Raw genomic sequence first — 19232 nt, forward strand, 5'->3', positions numbered from 1 at the left:
GAAGAAAATTCAGGGGAGGAGTAAATGGAAAAAAACCACATTCATATTCACCAACATAATTAGAAAACTCTTTAAGGCTATCTGATTCTTTGCTAGGATCGAAAACTCTACCCATTTTGAGCTGCAAGAGAAAATCAACTCCAACATTTCTCCCAGACATTTTAACAAACAAATTCCTCTCATCATAAACCTCGGCATCATTTACACATAAAAGATTAATCGATTGCATAGATGAACAATCTGGTTTATACCCAAAGTAAATAATCAATCGAAGCAAATTTCCATTAGAGTTTGAGGAGAGAACAACAGACTTATCCGATCGAATAACAAGCGAGAAGCATCAAGTTGGAAGTGAAAGCCATTCCTAGAACATTTTCATAGGCCTTTGAAAAAATTTGGATATAATTTGTCACACGGAGATCATTCACGCCATTGTTTGTGATCTGCTGCACTTCCCAGATTTGGAGTTCACTTGACTTACTGACTTCAATAACATCAGTTTTCACCACTCTCTCATACGGAAAACTCTGATCCACAGACAAATCATTCTTCCCATGAGAGAAAAATGTGGGAATTAACCCTAAATTGAGAGAATCATCTTCTTCATCGACAACGGAAGGAATTGAGTTAACCACTTCTTCAAAGAAAAAAGAAGGAATCAACTCCACTTCTGAAATTTCATCAAAAACTGTAGAAGGAACTTTCACTCTGCAAGGATATGGATGAGATGGCGCAGTACACTTGAGAAACAGGATTGATCTCAATCTCTTTGCTGCTTTGTCCATATTTTTTAACCACCTCCGAAGGCAAGAATTTTGATATGGAGATTTGATTCTTTCCAACCAAAACTTATACCACTTTATGCATACTTCTACATCCTCTCTTGCTAACCTTTCCAATTTCTTTAGCGGTACCAATTTTCCATTCATTTGTACCCATTGTTCATTATGTAAATCCATTTTTGCAACCATAATTAGGGTATGGATCGAAACGGCTCTAGATACCAATTGTCATGTACCTGAGTATAGTGACAAGGTTGGGGGATAGATTGAGGATAAACCTCTCTTGATTCGTGAGAATCAAGCCTTTGAGTTCAAAGATCACAGCCTAAAGAAGAACAAAGTTTTATTGATTAATAATCTGATTTTCTAACTATTACAGGACTTTCAGCTTATAAAGCTAGACCCCTACTCTTAGATCCAACATCTATAATGCCACCAGATGTTTACATCTAACCCACTCATTACAATGATAAGGACACCCATTCTTAAGATAAATACTACTAACAACTAACTACCCCCTAGAATACGATATAGACACTCCAATACAATACCGGTTACATGACATATGATTGTTATATTAGGTTAGATTATCGAAAATAGTGACTTTCTGGGTTTTGGGCGTTAATGTATTTATATTAGCATGATGACGACCTTTGGTTCTTAGTGTTAGTCGTCAAGGTCGTTGATGAAGATCACGACGATTTTTAATAATGTTAATGACGATTGGTGAACCGATATCGAGGGTTGTCGTGGTAATTGTCCCTGAAACATGGCGACATGTAATAGTTATTATCGTCGTCATCTTTTATTACTTATAACATAACGACTTAATGTCACTGGAATTTCGTTTTTCCTGTGCTAATCTTAGGGTGTATGTCATCATTATTTTGAAAAAGAAACCTGATGGCTATGTGGTTACACTTATGGTCGGCACAATCGATCGAACTACAACCTGACGACTATTACAGGTTCAACTCTTGATGCATGTGATCATACCTTGTATTTGTGTATTGTTTTATTATTTAGGTTCCAACAGAGTAACAAAGGAAAAATAAAAACTACTTTTCCTTCAAATCTCCTTGTGATATAACTGAAGAGGTCTCTGTAGAAGAGGAAAAATAAGAGGAAGATGAGGGAGATGATTATGAACCAAAGTTATTTTTAATGGAATATGAATGGTGATTTCATATGTCTACCTAAGGAGTTAGAAGAGCAAGCTGATGATGCTGGAAAACCATGATGAAATAGAGGAAGAAGATGACATTAATATTGATCCATTTTAATGTGTTTGATATGTTTTCTTTAGTAGTTGTTGTTGGGTGCTTCTAAGACATTTTAGAGTGTGTTGTGCACTTTTACATTTTGGTTGTGGTTTGATGATTTTCCGTTATGCTTAAAATTATGCTAATTTCAGTTCCAGTTGCTCTTAAAATTTAGTCTTTTGTAATAAGTCGTCAAGGTACATACAAAACTTTCTAAATTTTCGAACATTAAAGGTCGTCATGTTACTTAAGTAACGTCCCCGACGACTGCTTACTTGTCGTCGGGTACCGGCGTATAAACCATGATGACTTATATATGTAACCTATAACCTATTGTTAGTATAAAAATAATATTTAAAGTACAAAGTAAATTCAATTGAATGCTCAATTGCTAGCATTTTCAAATATTATCTATTAAGTATGTTGTTAGTATAAAAGTATTTCAACTTCAACCAAGCTTAAAGTATAAAAGGTTCAAGTGCACCATTACCAATTATTTGTAGTCTTTGTACACTATCTGGTCATTTTGCAAATGATTGTCCTTTAAAAGGCAGCAAATGCACCATTACTAATTGTAAGGGGTTCTTATTTCACATGAAAGATGAAAAGGGAGATGTGTATAAATTGTATGCTTTAAAATGTACATGTTGTGGATTTTTCTGTTGGTAGATGAGTATGTAGCTCTGTATGAAGATGAAGCTACTTATCTCACCAACCCAAGTGTGTACTGCAAAATATATTACCTTTGTGACGGACCGGGAAATTACGCCGGCGCTCTTGGGCGCGCAGACCATAACTTCCCCGATGCGCCATGACGATGCTACGATCCGGGCCTTAAATCTAGGAAAATGTACGTTCATTCTCCCTTACAAGCATGCCCGTGGAGCATCATGCGACTAATTTAGCTTCCACGCCGTTCCAAACTTACCCTTGTCCGCAAAAGGGTGTAAGGACAAGGCCAATGCATCTCGCATGCATCACTAGATTTGCCTCAACATTGGGAATTTAGTGATGAATTTCCTATCTAGCTGAGCAACCATCACACTTCCTCTTGACTAAGCTTAGGCATTGTTGAGATCATGCACTTGTCTTGCTCGTGCCAAGGGTGCATCAATCAGGCTCATGTCGTACTCTCCTTAGGCTTATGCAATCTCCGCTAAATTGCATATCGATGTAGCTTACCTCCGAGGCCATGCCCAATGCGTCATAGGTACATGCCTAAGTCGAACGGCTTGATAGGAAGTATGATCATCCACTGGCTGGCATGCAACTTGCCTCATCAAGTCTGGCCACAATCATCTCCTGCATCGAGCTACCGAGATTAGATGATATGAGGGGTCAAAGTGTCGCAATCATCTCACAATTAGATGAGATGAGCGACAAAGTGCTGGACCGGAAATGCTGCAACTCATTGCGGCTACCTGTGTATCCTTCCCTACTCTAAAGGGATCAAGCACAGACCGTAATTCATCCACGAAGGGACAACAACTTAAGCTAACTCGTTTAGAAAGTCGTGCCTAAGCAATAATGGTAATGGCCTAATCCTTATAGGACGTTCCGTCAAGATGCACAATGATTATGCATTATCGGGTCTGCGGCGTGGCATAATGATGCCTTCGCACCATGTGCCCCATTGTCCAGGCTACATAGATAAATATGAGACTTGGACATCATTTATACTCTTCCGGCTAAGCAATGAAGCTTACTTGGTGCATGGTCCGCATATGCACCTTCAACCTACTACCCCTCCATATATATGTTAACTTGCAATTTCTACAAGTTAGAACAGGGGAGTAAATTTACATGCTTGCTTCACTATTCATGAGCAATGATTGCGCACCATGATTGCGCTACACTCGTTTCTGTCGTAATGCACAATGATTTTGCAATACTGGTTCCGGCTATCGTACAATGATTGTGCGACAATTCTCTCTGGCATATTGCACAATGATTGTGCAATATTGGCTCTAGGCCAATTATCCACATAATGCGCAACGATTGCGCTGCAACACCCAAGGTCATTTTTCCAACTGGCCTAATGCATCATTTGATGCGAGATTTGACCCTTAGACAAATACCAAACATAATGCGCCATTTTGACGTGACATTGGCCTTAATCCCATCTACCGCTTACCACGCAACGGAAGCTTTGGATGAAGCTTCATCTCAGGCCATGACGCATCTTTGAACATGCGCCATGCTAAAAGTGCGGGTGTTCCAAAATGAAAACCAATATACCCCTACTACTTTGGTTATAGCCGGCAAGGTTTCAATGTTGCCACATCGACGACTATGGATTGATTGGCAAAATATTATTTTGTATAACGATGACTCCTTTATAGTCGTCATAGTTATTATTAACAGAAAATGACGATTTTTTTTTTTTTTTGTGTGTGCAGGGATATGTTATTATTTGCCTATATGGCCGTCATGTTAAGGTTTTAAAATACTGATTTCTTATTGGTCGTCATGTTAAGGTTTTAAAATGACAACTTCTTATTGGCCGTCATTGTTATTAGTTTGATAAAATGACAACTAATGTGACAATTCCGTCCAGGATAATGTCCATTTTTGCGTAGATTAGTCGTCAAGTTGAATATTTTTTAGCTTACAACCACTGTTTTGTCGTCAGCCTGTTAATTATATTACTCTGGAGAATTTGGTGAGAAAAAGATCCAGGAAAATAAGATTTCTGGCCATTTTAGTCGTCAGGTTTCAGATTTTATAACATGCCCACATACTATTAATCGTCATTATTTGGAATGACGATCATGCTAACTTTTCTAGGATTTTTGTCACAAGTTTATTAGATAAAATTGGTAATCAATATGACAAATTTAAATCTTGACGACCCTGGGGAAAATTCAAATAAATTTTGTCAAACTGAAATGGTTTGCATTGTCGTATGATACTTATGATGACGACTATTAAGTAAAACATAGGGTCGGCATGTTCAGTAACAGAGAAAAATGATGACTTGATAAAAATTGGAGAATCCAAACACAAAAAACCACATCCATTTCATGCATTAGTAATAGTCCAAAGTGCATTACATAAAATACTAACGCGGTCACAAAAAAATATTAGTATTTCCCAAACACAATCACCCTTCATTCAAATCTATTGGAGGGAGCTCATTCAAATTTATTGAACCTCCTTCACTCAAATATATTATACCCTTTATAGACTTATCCATGGTATTATGTAAGTTCATAGTATCCTCGTAAAGCTTCACTATTCTGCACTCTTGTTGTCTGTGAAGTTTTCTCAATTACTGCAAACAAAGAGGGGGTAATAAACGATCTTTGTGTAGATATAGAACAATAAAATGTTTGTTATCCACCAAAGCTATAACAATTATTTTATGCTTGAGTTGCTCTACACAATCGTTCTTTATGGTGGAAATGTTAGAAAGGTCTAGGCTTAAACAAATGAACAACGCATGACCAGGTATCCTCCAATAAACGGTCACACTGTGGCATTCTCATCCAATGCTCCCATTTAATTGGTGCATTTCCCTCCAGGACTTGAACACTTGCAAGCAAATACTTGAAATTCACTTTTTTGTCTTCCATCGAATCTTCTAACATCATTGAAATATGAAATATCTTGTATTTTTCGAGTCGGGAAGCCATATGCTTTCTTATATATTAACATTGGGTGAGGTTCTCCACCTAAGTGTCCCAACTGTTGGGAGGCAACATGAAACCCCCAATTTTCATCATTCGGTACGTCGTCGGTTGACATTATGAACTCATGCATAATTGGAGAGAGTTGTATGAGATATCATTCAATACCGGTTTTATTACCTTCCTCGGTGACCTCTTTTCCTTATAACATCTCCTACACTTGCTTGACTCTCAAGACGATTAGGAGTAATCTTTGGATTCACTTGTCTAACCGTTGGTATAGTTGTTCCCTTCCTCGGACGAACTCTTTTCCTTGCAATATCTTCCACATTTCCTTGGATATCACAGGGAAGAGTACTATGGTATGCACTTTGGAACCGTTGGTGTAGTTGTTTCCTTCCTTTGGAGATCTCTTTTTCTTTTAGCCGACTCTTCTTTGTAGTCCACATTTATATGCCGATATCCGGATGGATCTCTAACAGTACTCAACAAATTGTTTAATTATTTCCTTTCTTTTGTCCTTGACTTTGTTGTAGGTGGTCTACTCATTGTATCTTGCTTCACGGGTTCTTCAAAAGCTTCTATAAAAGGGTAAAAAATTAGCATCAACTGTGCTTTAGTACTTGTTTTTCCATACCATTCAATTTGGGGCACTTGTCGATGATTATTCTCCCTAGTTCCATGTCCCCAACGTCTTCACCAAGAGAAGATAGTTTCCTTCAATAAGAATCAATATCCCCAATCGAAACCGGAGCTCTATACCTATCAAGCATATGACGATAAAGAAGTCTGAGATTCATCATCATCCTACATTTACAAGGAGTGTTCAGGTCATCGTAGTTGAAAAACGGGGGTCTAACAACCATACCCAATATTTCATTCGGCAATCTATATGGACTAACTCCAATATAATTCCAAGAGAATCAACTAGACAGTCAGACTCAACCAAGGAAATATATCCAAGAGTTATATATCAATTTCTCAATACAATATGCAATCGAACATATAGAGATCTATGAGCCTAATTGATGTGAGAAATAACTTGAACGGTACCAAAGACCAATGTTCATGTGTCAATCCCAAAGGTTGGATTTACCTATTGATTGAACTACGCACAACCTGTGATATTTCAATTAACCTGTGATATTTTAAACAAATATAATGCGGAAAAGAAATAACACAGACACCAGAAGTTTTGTTAACGAGGAAACCACAAATGCAGGAAAAACCCGGGAACCTAGTCCAGATTTGAACACTACACTGTATTAAGCCGCTACAGACACTAGCCTACTACAAGTTAACTTCAGACTGGAATGTAGTTGAGCTTTAACCAAGTCTCACACCGGTTAAGGTACAATCGCGTTCCTTACGCCTATGAATCCCAGCACTTGATTCCCTTAGCTGATCTCACCTACAACTAAGAGTTTCTACGTCCCAAAGTCGAATACTTTATAAAAGAATCCGTCTCCCACATAAAAGTCTATTCTGATAGATAAATTTGTTCCCACAAAAGTACTTATGAAGTTGTTTCGTCTTTTGATAAATCAAGGTGAACAGGAACTAATCGATAATCCGGTCTTATATTCCCGGAGAACAGCCTAGAAATATCAATCACCTCACAATAACTTAAAAGTTATTGTGGAATCACAAAGAATGAGACGAAGAGCTTTGTGATTACATTTTATATCTTACCTATCAGAGATAAATCTCGAGTAAATCTTAGAGAAGATAGTACTCAATATGATAGAACAAGTAAGATCAGAAAACGCAACTACAGATAAAATAGTTGGGGTCTGGCTTCAGAATCCCACTGAAGTCTTTAAGTCGTTAACTTATAATGGTTTTAGGAAAAACCTAGGTTAAAGGAGAATCGACTCTAGCACGCAAATAGTATCACACAGAAGGTGTGGGTATTAGGTTTTATAGCTTAGAAACAAAGCAATCAATATTCACCGTTAGATGAAATCCTGATTTAAGATTCAAGCTAAGCTTGCTTAAAACCAAAGTAATATATCTCCACCGTTTGATGGTCTTAGCTTGTTACACAGAAATGAAATATACCTTCATTTAGATATGGGTAACCGTACCTAAACGTGTATATTGAGTTGGCTCAACAATAGTTAACCGAAGTTAGCCATATGAACACTTTTGTATTAACCACATTCATCTAACACTGATAGATCAAATGAATCTAATTGTGTTACTCATAGAGTTATTCAATTGTTTATATTCTCATAAAAGTATACAAGATACAATTGAAACAAAATCGGATTGATTCAACAAAATCAATATATGAACATTTAGACACGGTTTGTAAGGATTGCATTCCTTAATTTATAAATGTTTTGTTCATGAGTATGGAATCATACTTAACCGATTTTAGAACTTAGACTAACTCAGTTTGCAAACGGGTATGGAAACTTAAGTTCCGGGCTATGGTCTTGTCCGACAATTCGTAAACCGGCATGCTTACTACCGTTTCGGACCTAACTCAGGTAGAACCGTTCGCATATTGGTATGCAAACTTGGTTCCCGGACTTTAACAGTTAAAACTGTTCGCATACTGGTATGCAAACTTGGTTTCCGGACCTGAATCATACCATAAAAGTTTGCATACTGGTATGCATACTGTGCTATATCCAGACAATGGTTAATTGTTCTAAACTCCCATTTCAATAATTGAAAATCCTTAGAAGACAACAATGGTTGTCTCACACATACCATTAGGTTATAAGTAATTTTGAAGTGATCGAATGATCAATACGAAACATTCTGAGTCGACATCAAATGACTGTCTCTCACAAATCATGTAAGATGTTTCAAGGCAATTTTCACATGATCATCTTTTGACTTATATTTAGTTTCCAACAAATAAATTGTTTCCAACTAAACTCGTCAAGAATAATGATGAACGTAGCTAAAGCAAAAATCTTCCAACACATATTTCGAGAAAGATATAAGCGAGTTAAACTCAGCTCGACATATCAAATGTGTATAATGTAAAAGTCTATATAGATATACGACTTAGTATCAATAGGAGATAAAATAGAATAGACTTCTGGGTGATAGATAAGTTTTAGTCTCCACATACCTTTTGTTGATGAAGTTCTTCCAAGCTCTCCTCAGTAGATGTTCGTCTTCAATCGATGAACGCCGTTAAGTTTAAAGCTTAACTACACATTCTATCCTAATCTGAGACATAGCTATAAGTGGACTAGAAATAAAGACTTATAGTCATGATCACCTAAACTTGACAAACAAGTTTGAGATAGCAACGCTTGCGAGTTCGAGCGAGCAATGCTCAGTAGTCTTGATACAACTTGAGTTGTGTCATCATAAAACATATTTCTCAATACGAGACATTGTAATGTATACCCGGATGTAACCAATCATCATCAGGATAACTCATCAACCTTCGGTGCCTACTTTCTTCGAATTGCATATTTATCTTAGTGAGATCATTATTAGTGTACTCGTTTATAGCATGTTGTACCGACAGAATCGCATTTTGACTCATGCTAAGTAGACCTTTTAGTTTTCCATGAGATTGCTCTATCGTACTTGTGGACTCAAGTTTGAAATATTTATAAAAGCATATACATTCTTTTCTCTTCCCTTCTAAAAAAACTCTAGAGTCTTTTCATCTTTCTTGCTCAGATTTGGTCGTTTTGGACCAGATATGAGCAAGGAATTCTTTTTCTCTTCTAGTTTTAGGTAATAGTTTATTGAATAAGATGTTTATACATCTTTTTTTTTTGTATTTTGACATGTTCTCGACCCGAAAATTTCTGTTGGAGTTTGTGAACTCCTTCCGCGAACCCAGTCCGCGAACTTGAGTAGGTTATATCTAAAATCGGTTGTTCTTGAAATCATGTTTATATAAACTAAGGAATGTTTTTGCAAACCGTGTCTATAAAGTTCATGAAACGATTCGAGTGAATCAAACCGTTTTTGCTTCGATTGTGTCTTGTGTAGTTACATAAGATCTAAGCAATTGAACAACTCTCTAACTAGTTCATTTGAGTCGTTTGGACTAGTTATGGCGAAGAAGAATATGGTGGATATGAAAGTGATCATATGACTAACATTTTGGTTAACTATTGTTGAACAAATAAATGTTAATGTTTGGGAAGGGTTACATAAACCCAAAATTGGAAATTTCATTTGTGTGTAACAAGCTAAGTTTTCGATCTAACGGTTGAGAAATATTAGCTTGAATCTAATCAGGTTTTCATCTAACAGTGAATATTGAATGCTTTGTTACCAAGCTATCATTGATTGAAAACCCTGATTTGAAAAACTATATAAGGGAGAACTCTAGCAACTGGGAAACCTAATCCCCACACCTTACGTGTGATACTAGTTGTGTAAGCTAGAGTTGATTCTCCTTTAACCTTGGGTTTTCTTCTTCTAAACCAGGTTAACGACTTAAAGACTTCATTGGTATTGTGAAGCCATACCGATACTACTTTTCTTGTAGTTGTGTGATCTGATCTTGCTGATTCAATCATTTTGAGTACGATCGTAAGGATTGGCTTGAGATTTATATCTCCAATAGGAAAGATAGAAAACTAATCACAAACATCTTCGTCTCATCGTTTGTGATTCCGCAATATATTTTTTCGCTGCGTCGATTAAGATTATTGTGAGGTGATTGATAATACTAGGCGGTTCTTTGGGAATATAAGTCTGGGTTATCAATTGGTTCATGTTCACCTTGATTTATCAAAATACGGAACAAAACTCGTAGGTATATTCTTGGGAGAAGGATTTATCTATTATCCTAGACTTTTCTGTGTGATACAGATTTGTTTATTAAAGTCTTCGACTTTGGGTCGTATCAACTCTTAGTTGTGGGTGAGATCAGCTAAGGGAATCAAGTACATAGCATCCTGCTGGGATCAGAGGTGTAGGAGCATAACTGTACCTTGGATCAGTGTGAGATTGATTGGGGTTCAACTACAGTCCAGACCGAAATTAGTTTGGAGTAGGCTAGTGTCTGTAGCGGCTTAATACAGTGTGTGTTCAATCTGTACTAGGTCCCGGGGTTTTTCTGCATTTGCGGTTTCCTCGTTAACAAAATTCTGGTGTCTGTGTTATTTCTATTCCGCATTATATTTGTTTATATAATTGAAATATCACAGGTTGTGCGTTGTTCAATCAATTAGAATATCCGACTTTTTGGTTGCTGATTTAAATTGATTGACACTTGGATATTGGTCTTTGGTACCATCCAAGTTATCTCTCTAGTATTTGATAAAGACTCGCAGATTTCTATTTGCTTGAGTATATATCAAATCGAGAGATTGAGATATAAACTTTTTGATATACTTTTTATCTAGATTGAGTCTGACTGTCTAGTTGATTCTCTAGAAAGTATATTGGAGTTTGTCCATACAGATTGCTAAGCTAAATATTGGGTGTGGTTTTTGTACCTCCCACTTTTTCAGTTGGTATTAGAGAAGCCAAACACATTAAAGACCTTACAAGTCTGTGTTTGTAGCGATCTGATTTTGGACGAGTCTATCTCTAATAACATACCAGTTCAGAAATTACCAGATGATTCTAAAAACTTGTATTCACCTAAGAGAACTGTCACATCTAAGTCAATATCTAAACATTCTCTTGATGTAAAAACTGTTGATTGGGAAACTTTCCTAGAAGAACATGTTGGATGAACTTTCTGATGAAGGTGATTCAGATATTGATAGATATGTTGATGAGGAAGGCTCAGAGTATGTTAAGTTTTTGGATTCGTGGAATATGAAGAACATTACAACTTATCATGTCTCACCTCTTCTGACTCCTCTCTGTCGAGAAAGCAAGAAATTGAGAACATGTTACGCAGGTGTTTATTTTTCGAATTGTTCTAAAGATTCGATCCTCAAGGATTCTGAGGAAAATCTACGTATGAAGTCACTTGAATGTGATAATCTTTATCAAAAGTACTTTTTGTTGGAAGTGAAACTTGCAGAATCTGAAGCAAGGTTTAGATCTCAACAAATTAGTTTTGATGACAGAGAAAGTGCTTGTCTCGCTCGAGAAAAACGCCTTGAGGATGATTTAGCTACTGCTCTTGATAAAATCAAGATGTTGGAAGATGACTTGAAAAAGTTCAATACTAGTTCTAGCAAATTAACCATTATGCTAGGAGAAAGTAAAAATCATCGTGATACACAAGGATTGGGCTATAAGGGAATAGATGCTCCAAGTATTAGCAAAGAGGTAAAATTTGTCAAGGATAGTGATTCTTCTTAACAAAAGGTTTCCACTGATGGAAAAATTGAAATACCTTCACCGGTAGTTAAGGTTCAAAAGAGCAAAGTATATCAACCTCCAAAGTCATCACATACAAATCGAGGTAAGAACATTCCTTATGTTTGCCACTATTGCGGAAATAAAGGTCACCTGGAAAGGAGATGTCGTTTCCGTATAAGGAATGAGAAACTTCATGATGTTCTTGTTTGGCCATCCCAAGAAGTTGTGAAACCAAGACCATACGTTAAGACTAATCCTCTTAACGTTACAGGTTGTAACTGTCCAACCTTTAGGCAAAGGAATCAGTGTTGTGATAATCCTAGATTTTCCTATAAACGTCATATGAATCCTTTTCTCAATCGTAATGGTTATCAAAAGGATAACTTCGTAAATAAGAAGACAAGATCTGATGCTCCCAATTGGAGAAAGACTAACTTACAAAAGAATAGTCAATCCAATCCTCTTTCGAGAAATCTTGAAGAGAGTAACGGGAAGAAGGTTCTGGTTGTTTCTAAACGCACTCATAAGTGGGTTCCAAAGAAAGTCAATGACACTTTGAGTGTGAAAAGGAATGATCTCCCAGAAAATTCCATGACTAAGGAGAAGGCAGTATCCATGATGTTGGAACTTAAAGAGTTCTTTGGAAAGATTGATTTGGATGTGAAAGGTTCTAAAAGTGATCTCTTTCATGATAATCCAAAAGTCACTTGTGGTGAGCAAGACATTGTTCACCTCAACACAACTTGAGTGTGTTTTAAGTGTATCCTCACCAAGGAATGCCCTGTTATGTATACGGTGAGGGAAGCACGAAAATTGGGGCGCACAAATCATGTTTGGTAAGGCTGTAGAATTCAATTGGATTCATCTAAAAAGGTATGTCTATAAACTTGAGCAAGATTTGTGATTTTATTTTCTTAGAGAACTTATAATGATTCACGTACCTTTCTTATCGTTCTTTTCTACCTACCTTGATCTGTGTTTAAGGTTCTTAAATGTTTAGGTTTGAAAATAATAGTTCGGGATGTTTGGACTACATGGTACACTTACCAGGTATGCATAACATCATTTAAAATCAAAATCCAGGGGTTTAAGTTCGCATACCCAGTTTGCAAACTGCTCCAAGTCATGAAAATTCGTTTGCAAACCCGTATGCATACTTGCCTGTAGACGTCGATATTCGGTAAACCTGTTTTGACCGTAATTTCTTCGTCCGAACTCGGAATGACCTCATTCTTTTTGAATTCTCTTCCTATTTGAGTTCTCTTCAAAATGGAGATGGAAATTTCTGAATTTGGATGAGTTAAGATTGGTATTTGTCCTGTCTCTTGTTTTTGAGTGTTTTGCTCCGTTTCGTTGCACTTGTTCCACTTCTCTTGGACTTGGGCACTTGTATTCTTGGAGTACTACTCTTCTAAGCTCATTTTAGCTTTTACAAGAATGTTTTTGGTGAATCACAAGAAGGAAGTTCAAGAACAGGCAGTAGTATGCATTACTATGAGATTCTTGAATGTTCACAATCATCTTATGTGAACTGTAGTGCATGGTCGTTAATGAATTTGTATGTTCTTCTTTGTTAAGAAAATATTTTTATACGCCTTTGGTAGATATTCTTGGTGTAAATCCAGGCGAAAAAGATTGATTCTACCCTCTAAAGCCAAATCATCTTATATGTGCATTATGAGTTTGTCCTGATTCCTAGGAAACTTCTTTTGAGAATTTATTCTTTTTTTTTGAGAAGGATTACTAGAATTTGGAATAGCCATTATTGTGATTACACATAGCTATGTCCAACGTTTTCATCTTCATGTTTTTAGATTTATTAGTTTAAATTCTAAATTTGTTTGGAAGATGATTTTTGCAGTATTAATCTTTATGGTTTTATATATTGAAATTGCTTATGGGATATGTGTGTTTGCGTCCGTGAACTATGACTGTCCCATATCTTGTCAAAAGTAAAGTCTTTCGTAAGTCGATATTCATATATTGATAAAGGAATGAATGGACTTTCGACAAATACAAAAGTTAAGCCTATATTGTCAATTATTGATAGAAGATAGGTTAAAATCTTTTGTTTCCAAGGATTATGTCTATTGTATGCCATGGTGCAAATTGTGATGGAAAATAGAATGAATCCTTGTGTATTCCGCAGTAATTGATCTCCCTCATCCATATTCTATGTATTACTGTGACGATCCATAATGTGTCTTATGTTGAGCACTAAACAACCAAGTTGATTGTTTTTATGATTAGCTTTGTTGTTGTTCCGTAAGGTACTTTATGTCGAGCATTTTTGAACTAAATTAATCATCTTATTTGGTTATTTAGTTATGAGTCCGTAAGTTTTTATGTTTGAGCGTTTTTGACTGGGTTGATTATTTTCATGATTAACTTAGTCATTGCTTTATAGATTCTCTTATGTCGAGTATGACCAATTAAATTGATTACTTTTGTGATTAGTTTGGTTGTGTATTCCGATTAGATTAATTATGGGTTCTCTTGTGATTAATCTAATTGAGTTTTTATGAGTCTCCATAAGTTCACTTATGTTGAGCATATCTGCTTGAATTAACCATGGGTTCTCTTGTGGTTAATTTAATTGAGTTTTGGATTCAAATTCATACTTGTATGTGATTTGTTATGTCCAAAGAAGTCCTTCTTTTCTCTTTCGAAATTAAGGTCGCTCTTGTTGTTCTTTCGGGAATGACATATTATGGGGGAGAGTTCTTAATTGAACTTGTGCTTAATTGCCAAATCTTTGTGGGGAGTGCGGCTGTGGAATATTATAGGGGTTATCTTGTATCTTTACAAACTCCTTGATGAATGCATTTAGCTTCGGCTTTATGATTGCATCTAAATAAGATGATATATTTTTGCTTTCTTTTGGTCAAGAAACTCTCTTTCGGAAATTTCATTAGGATACCGTTCTTGTACCTTTGCCAATTTTATTGACAAAAAGGGGGAGAATTAATATGTAGTTCACACTACAAATACATATGGTTTTCGGATCATTATGTAAGGGGGAGTGGTTTCCATGTGAGATGGAGTATTGACTAAGGGGGAGTGATATGTATCACCATAGTATTGTTGTTGAAGTTGTGATACAATTGAACTTTGACGTTGTATAATGATACTATGACACTGTATAACAATGATTGAGAACTATTGTTTTCTTGTTGTTATAGCTACGGATTTTCAACAACGATGATGCTAAACTTACAACCTTTGGGATCATTGGAGTACTTGGAAGTGACGAAGATTTCGAGTAATGTTGAAGATTAGACATGTGGAATAGGAGCTACAAAATTTAATTTATTTATTTTTTGTATTCCATATGTATTAATAGTTTTGTCACTAAAATTGACAAAGGGGGAGATTGTTAGAGCATTGCTCGGTTGAACTCGCATGCGTTGCTATCTCAAGCATGTTTGTCAATGTTAGTGATCAAAACTATAAGTCTTGATTTCTAGCCTATAAAGCTAAAGGTCTTGGACTAGGATAGAAATTGTAGTTAAGCTCAAGACTCCATGGAAATCATCATACAAGATGAAGTACTACTCAAGGAACTGGTGGAACTTCATCGACTAAAAGGTATGTGGAGACTTGAACTTATCTGTCACTCAAAAGTCTATTTATTCTATCTCCTACTCTTGAGACAAAAGTTGTTTTGATATATAGACTTTGTTTATACACATTTGCTATTTCGACCCGCGTTTATCTCGCCTGTTTATTTCTCGAAATATGTGTTAGTAAGCTTTCGCTTTACCCAAATTCATCTTTACCTAGTGACGAATGTCATGTTATGTTTCAATCACTTTCAAAATTGCTCTGACGAAAAATGGTTTGTGAATAACGGCTATATAACGTCCTCTGAGAATGTTTCAATGCTTGAAATGAGAGTTTAGATTACATAACCATTGGTAGAATATAAGCATTGTTGTGGAAACACATATATGTATAAGTACTTATTCCTTGAACCAAAGTTTGCGAACTTTGTTGATCAAGAGAAACAGAATGTGGCGTGAGCCAAGTCCGCGAACTGGCGGAAATTCTCAACCCGAGAATTTCTGCTGGAGTTTGTGAACTCCTTTCGTGAGCTTAAGTCCGCGAACCCAGTCCGCGAACTTGAGTAGGTTAAATCTAAAATCGGTTTTTCTTGAACTCATGTTTATATAAACTAAGGAATGCTTTTGCAAACCGTGGCTATAAAGTTCATGAACCGATTCGAGTGAATCAAACTGTTTTTGCTTCGATTGTGTCTTGTGTAGTTACATAAGATCTAAGCAATTGAACAACTATCTAACTAGTTCATTTGAGTCGTTTGGACTAGTTATGGCGAAGAAGAATATGGTGGATATGAAAGTGATCATATGGCTAACCATTTGGTTAACTATTGTTGAACCAACAAATGTTAATGTTTGGGAACGGTTACATAAACCCAAAATTGGACATTTCATTAGTGTGTAACAAAGTTTTCGATCCAACGGTTGAGAAATATTAGCTTGAATCTAATCAGGTTTTCATCTAACGGTGAATATTGAATGCTTTGTTACCAAGCTAACATTGATTGCAAACCCTGATTTGAAAGACTATATAAGGGAGAACTCTAGCAACTGGAAAACCTAATCCCCACACCTTAGTGTGATACTAGTTGTGTAAGCTAGAGTCGATTCTCCTTTAACCTTGGGTTTACTTCTTCTAAACCAGGTTAACGACTTAAAGACTTCATTGGGATTGTGAAGCCAGACCGATACTACTTTTCTTGTAGTTGTGTGATCTGATCTTGCTGATTCTATTATTTTGAGTACGATCGTAACGATTGGCTTGAGATTTATATCTCCGATAGGCAAGATAGAAAAGTAATCACAAACATCTTCGTCTCATTGTTTGTGATTCCGCAATATATTTTTTCGCTGTGTCGATTAAGACTATTGTGAGGTGATTGATAATACTAGGTTGTTCTTCGGGAATATAAGTCCGGGTTATCAATTGGTTCCTGTTCACCTTGATTTATCAAAATAAAGAACAAAAATCGTAGGTACATTCGTGGGAGACGGATTTATCTATTACCGTAGACTTTTCTGTGTGATACTGATTTGTTTATTAAAGTCTCCGACTTTGGGTCGTAGCAACTCTTAGTTGTGGGTGAGATCAGCTAAGGGAATCAAGTACGTAGCATCCTGCTGGGATCAGAGGCGTAGGAGAATAATTGTACATTGGATTAATGTTAGATTGATTGGGGTTCAACTACAGTCCAGACCGAAGTTAGTTTGGAGTAGGCTAGTGTCTGTAGCGGCTTAATACAGTGTGTGTTCAATCTGGACTAGGTCCCGGGGGTTTTCCTCATTAACAAAATTATGGTGTCTTTGTTATTTCTATTCCTCATTATATTTGTTTATAGAATTGAAATATCATAGGTTGTGCGTTGTTCAATCAATTAGAATATCCGACCTTTTGGTTGTTGATTTAAATTGACTGACACTTGGATATTGGTCTTTGGTACCATCCAAGTTATCTCTCTAGTATTTGATAAAGACTCGCATATTTCTATTTGCTTGAGTATATATCAAATCGAGAGATTGAGATATAAACTCTTTGATATACTTTTTATCTAGATTGAGTCTAACTATTGATAGACGCATTTATGTGTCTAATTTGTCCTCAAAGTTTCATATTGTTAGTACTTTTTTTCGTCCTTATTATGGTGTTTTGTGTGTTTGTAGGTATTTTTTGGAAATAAATATTGATGGAAAATTCGGCTCAAAAAGTTGTTAAAGGAACTTCGGAGGACATATGTTATTCGGACTCCAGCAACGGATAAGGGGCGACCGCTGGATAAGGGGTGACCTTCCTTAACAAATTCAAAATTTTATTTTGGCGGGAAAATAGTGAAGAGAACTGGCAGATTTTCAATCAGATGTTTGGACGTGATTTAGTGAGATTCAATCCCTGAAATTTCATGGGTAGATGTTATTTGTCATAACAAAGTTGGTATGGGTGTTTTTTTCGATCAAATTTGGCTAGATAACCCAAGATATGAAATCGGGGCATCACGGGTTGGTTTTCCATTCCGAGTCCTGATTGAGTGACGAAGATATTTTCGCATGGCTGCTGCATGTTGGAACACTTCTGGACAATGACTGGATGCATTGAGAGTAATTTGGTGTGGGGAAACAACGTGAGAAGCTAAATCAGGGAAGAAAATATTCCCAAAATATTTTTCATCAAGGCCGAGTTAAGAGAGAATTATCTTGAGTTATAACGAGATTTCTTGGTGCTACTGGCTATATAAAGGATGTTGGTGTTTCATAAAGGGGGACGGAGAGTTTGGGAGAGGAATAGAGCACCACAGAGTCGAAAAATCAAGATGCAGAAACTCCATTTCTACTGCTGCAAAGCTGAAGAACACGAAGAACAGACTTACCAGGACAGTCGTTTTCCAACAGTGACAGCGACACAAGGAAGACAGACTTATTTGCTACAGCGTTTTCGACACAGAGTCGTGGGTCTTAGAGCAACAGTAACAATGACACATCCTCTGTATCGTTTTTTTTTGGTTTGTAACAAATATAGTTATTACAAACCCGGTTTTGAATTATTTCTCCATTTTCATCATTTGTAAACACCCTTTGAGCAATAATAATGATTTTTGAGCTTGTTTCCAACAACATGATGAGAGGCTAAATTCTCGCGTAACCAAGGCAATGGATGAAGCTATTCACACATGAATAATTGGTAACTATTTCATTTTCTCTAATATTTAATTATAATTCACTCAATCACTGCTTTTGCATAGTTCTTAAAAGTTTACATAATTTTCTTCATTAGTTGTGATTCAATTAGATAGGTTATGCTTTGTTTAGATAATCTATGCTTAGGGGATACAATTAATATTTGAGAATATGTTTGATTATTTGTGAATTGAGAAATAAAGGATTAAAAGGCTAATTAGAGTTATGACATATTTGACATCATTCATTCATGTGTAATAGTGGATTCTAGTGTCTTGGTTATTCCCAATATCTTGATATCACTTTATTTGAGTTTGCTATATTTTTAGTTTAAAAATTAAATCTAGAATCTCTTGCTTTCACAAGTCTTACGAACCTTTCTACTACAACATTATTGAGTCACATCAATTTTTGGCGCCGCCGACGCGGACTTGTCTTTAGGCTAGAGTTTTTAGATTTTTTTTTCTTTTTTAGGTTTTTATTTGTTTTTATTTTTTCTTTATTTTTTTTTGTTCTTCTTTACGTTTTTGGGTTTTTGTCTTTTCCTTATAGAATTTGGAATTTGGAGCGAAA

Source organism: Papaver somniferum, chromosome 1 (assembly GCF_003573695.1).
Source record: "Papaver somniferum cultivar HN1 chromosome 1, ASM357369v1, whole genome shotgun sequence".
NCBI classification, from domain to species: Eukaryota; Viridiplantae; Streptophyta; class Magnoliopsida; order Ranunculales; family Papaveraceae; genus Papaver; species Papaver somniferum.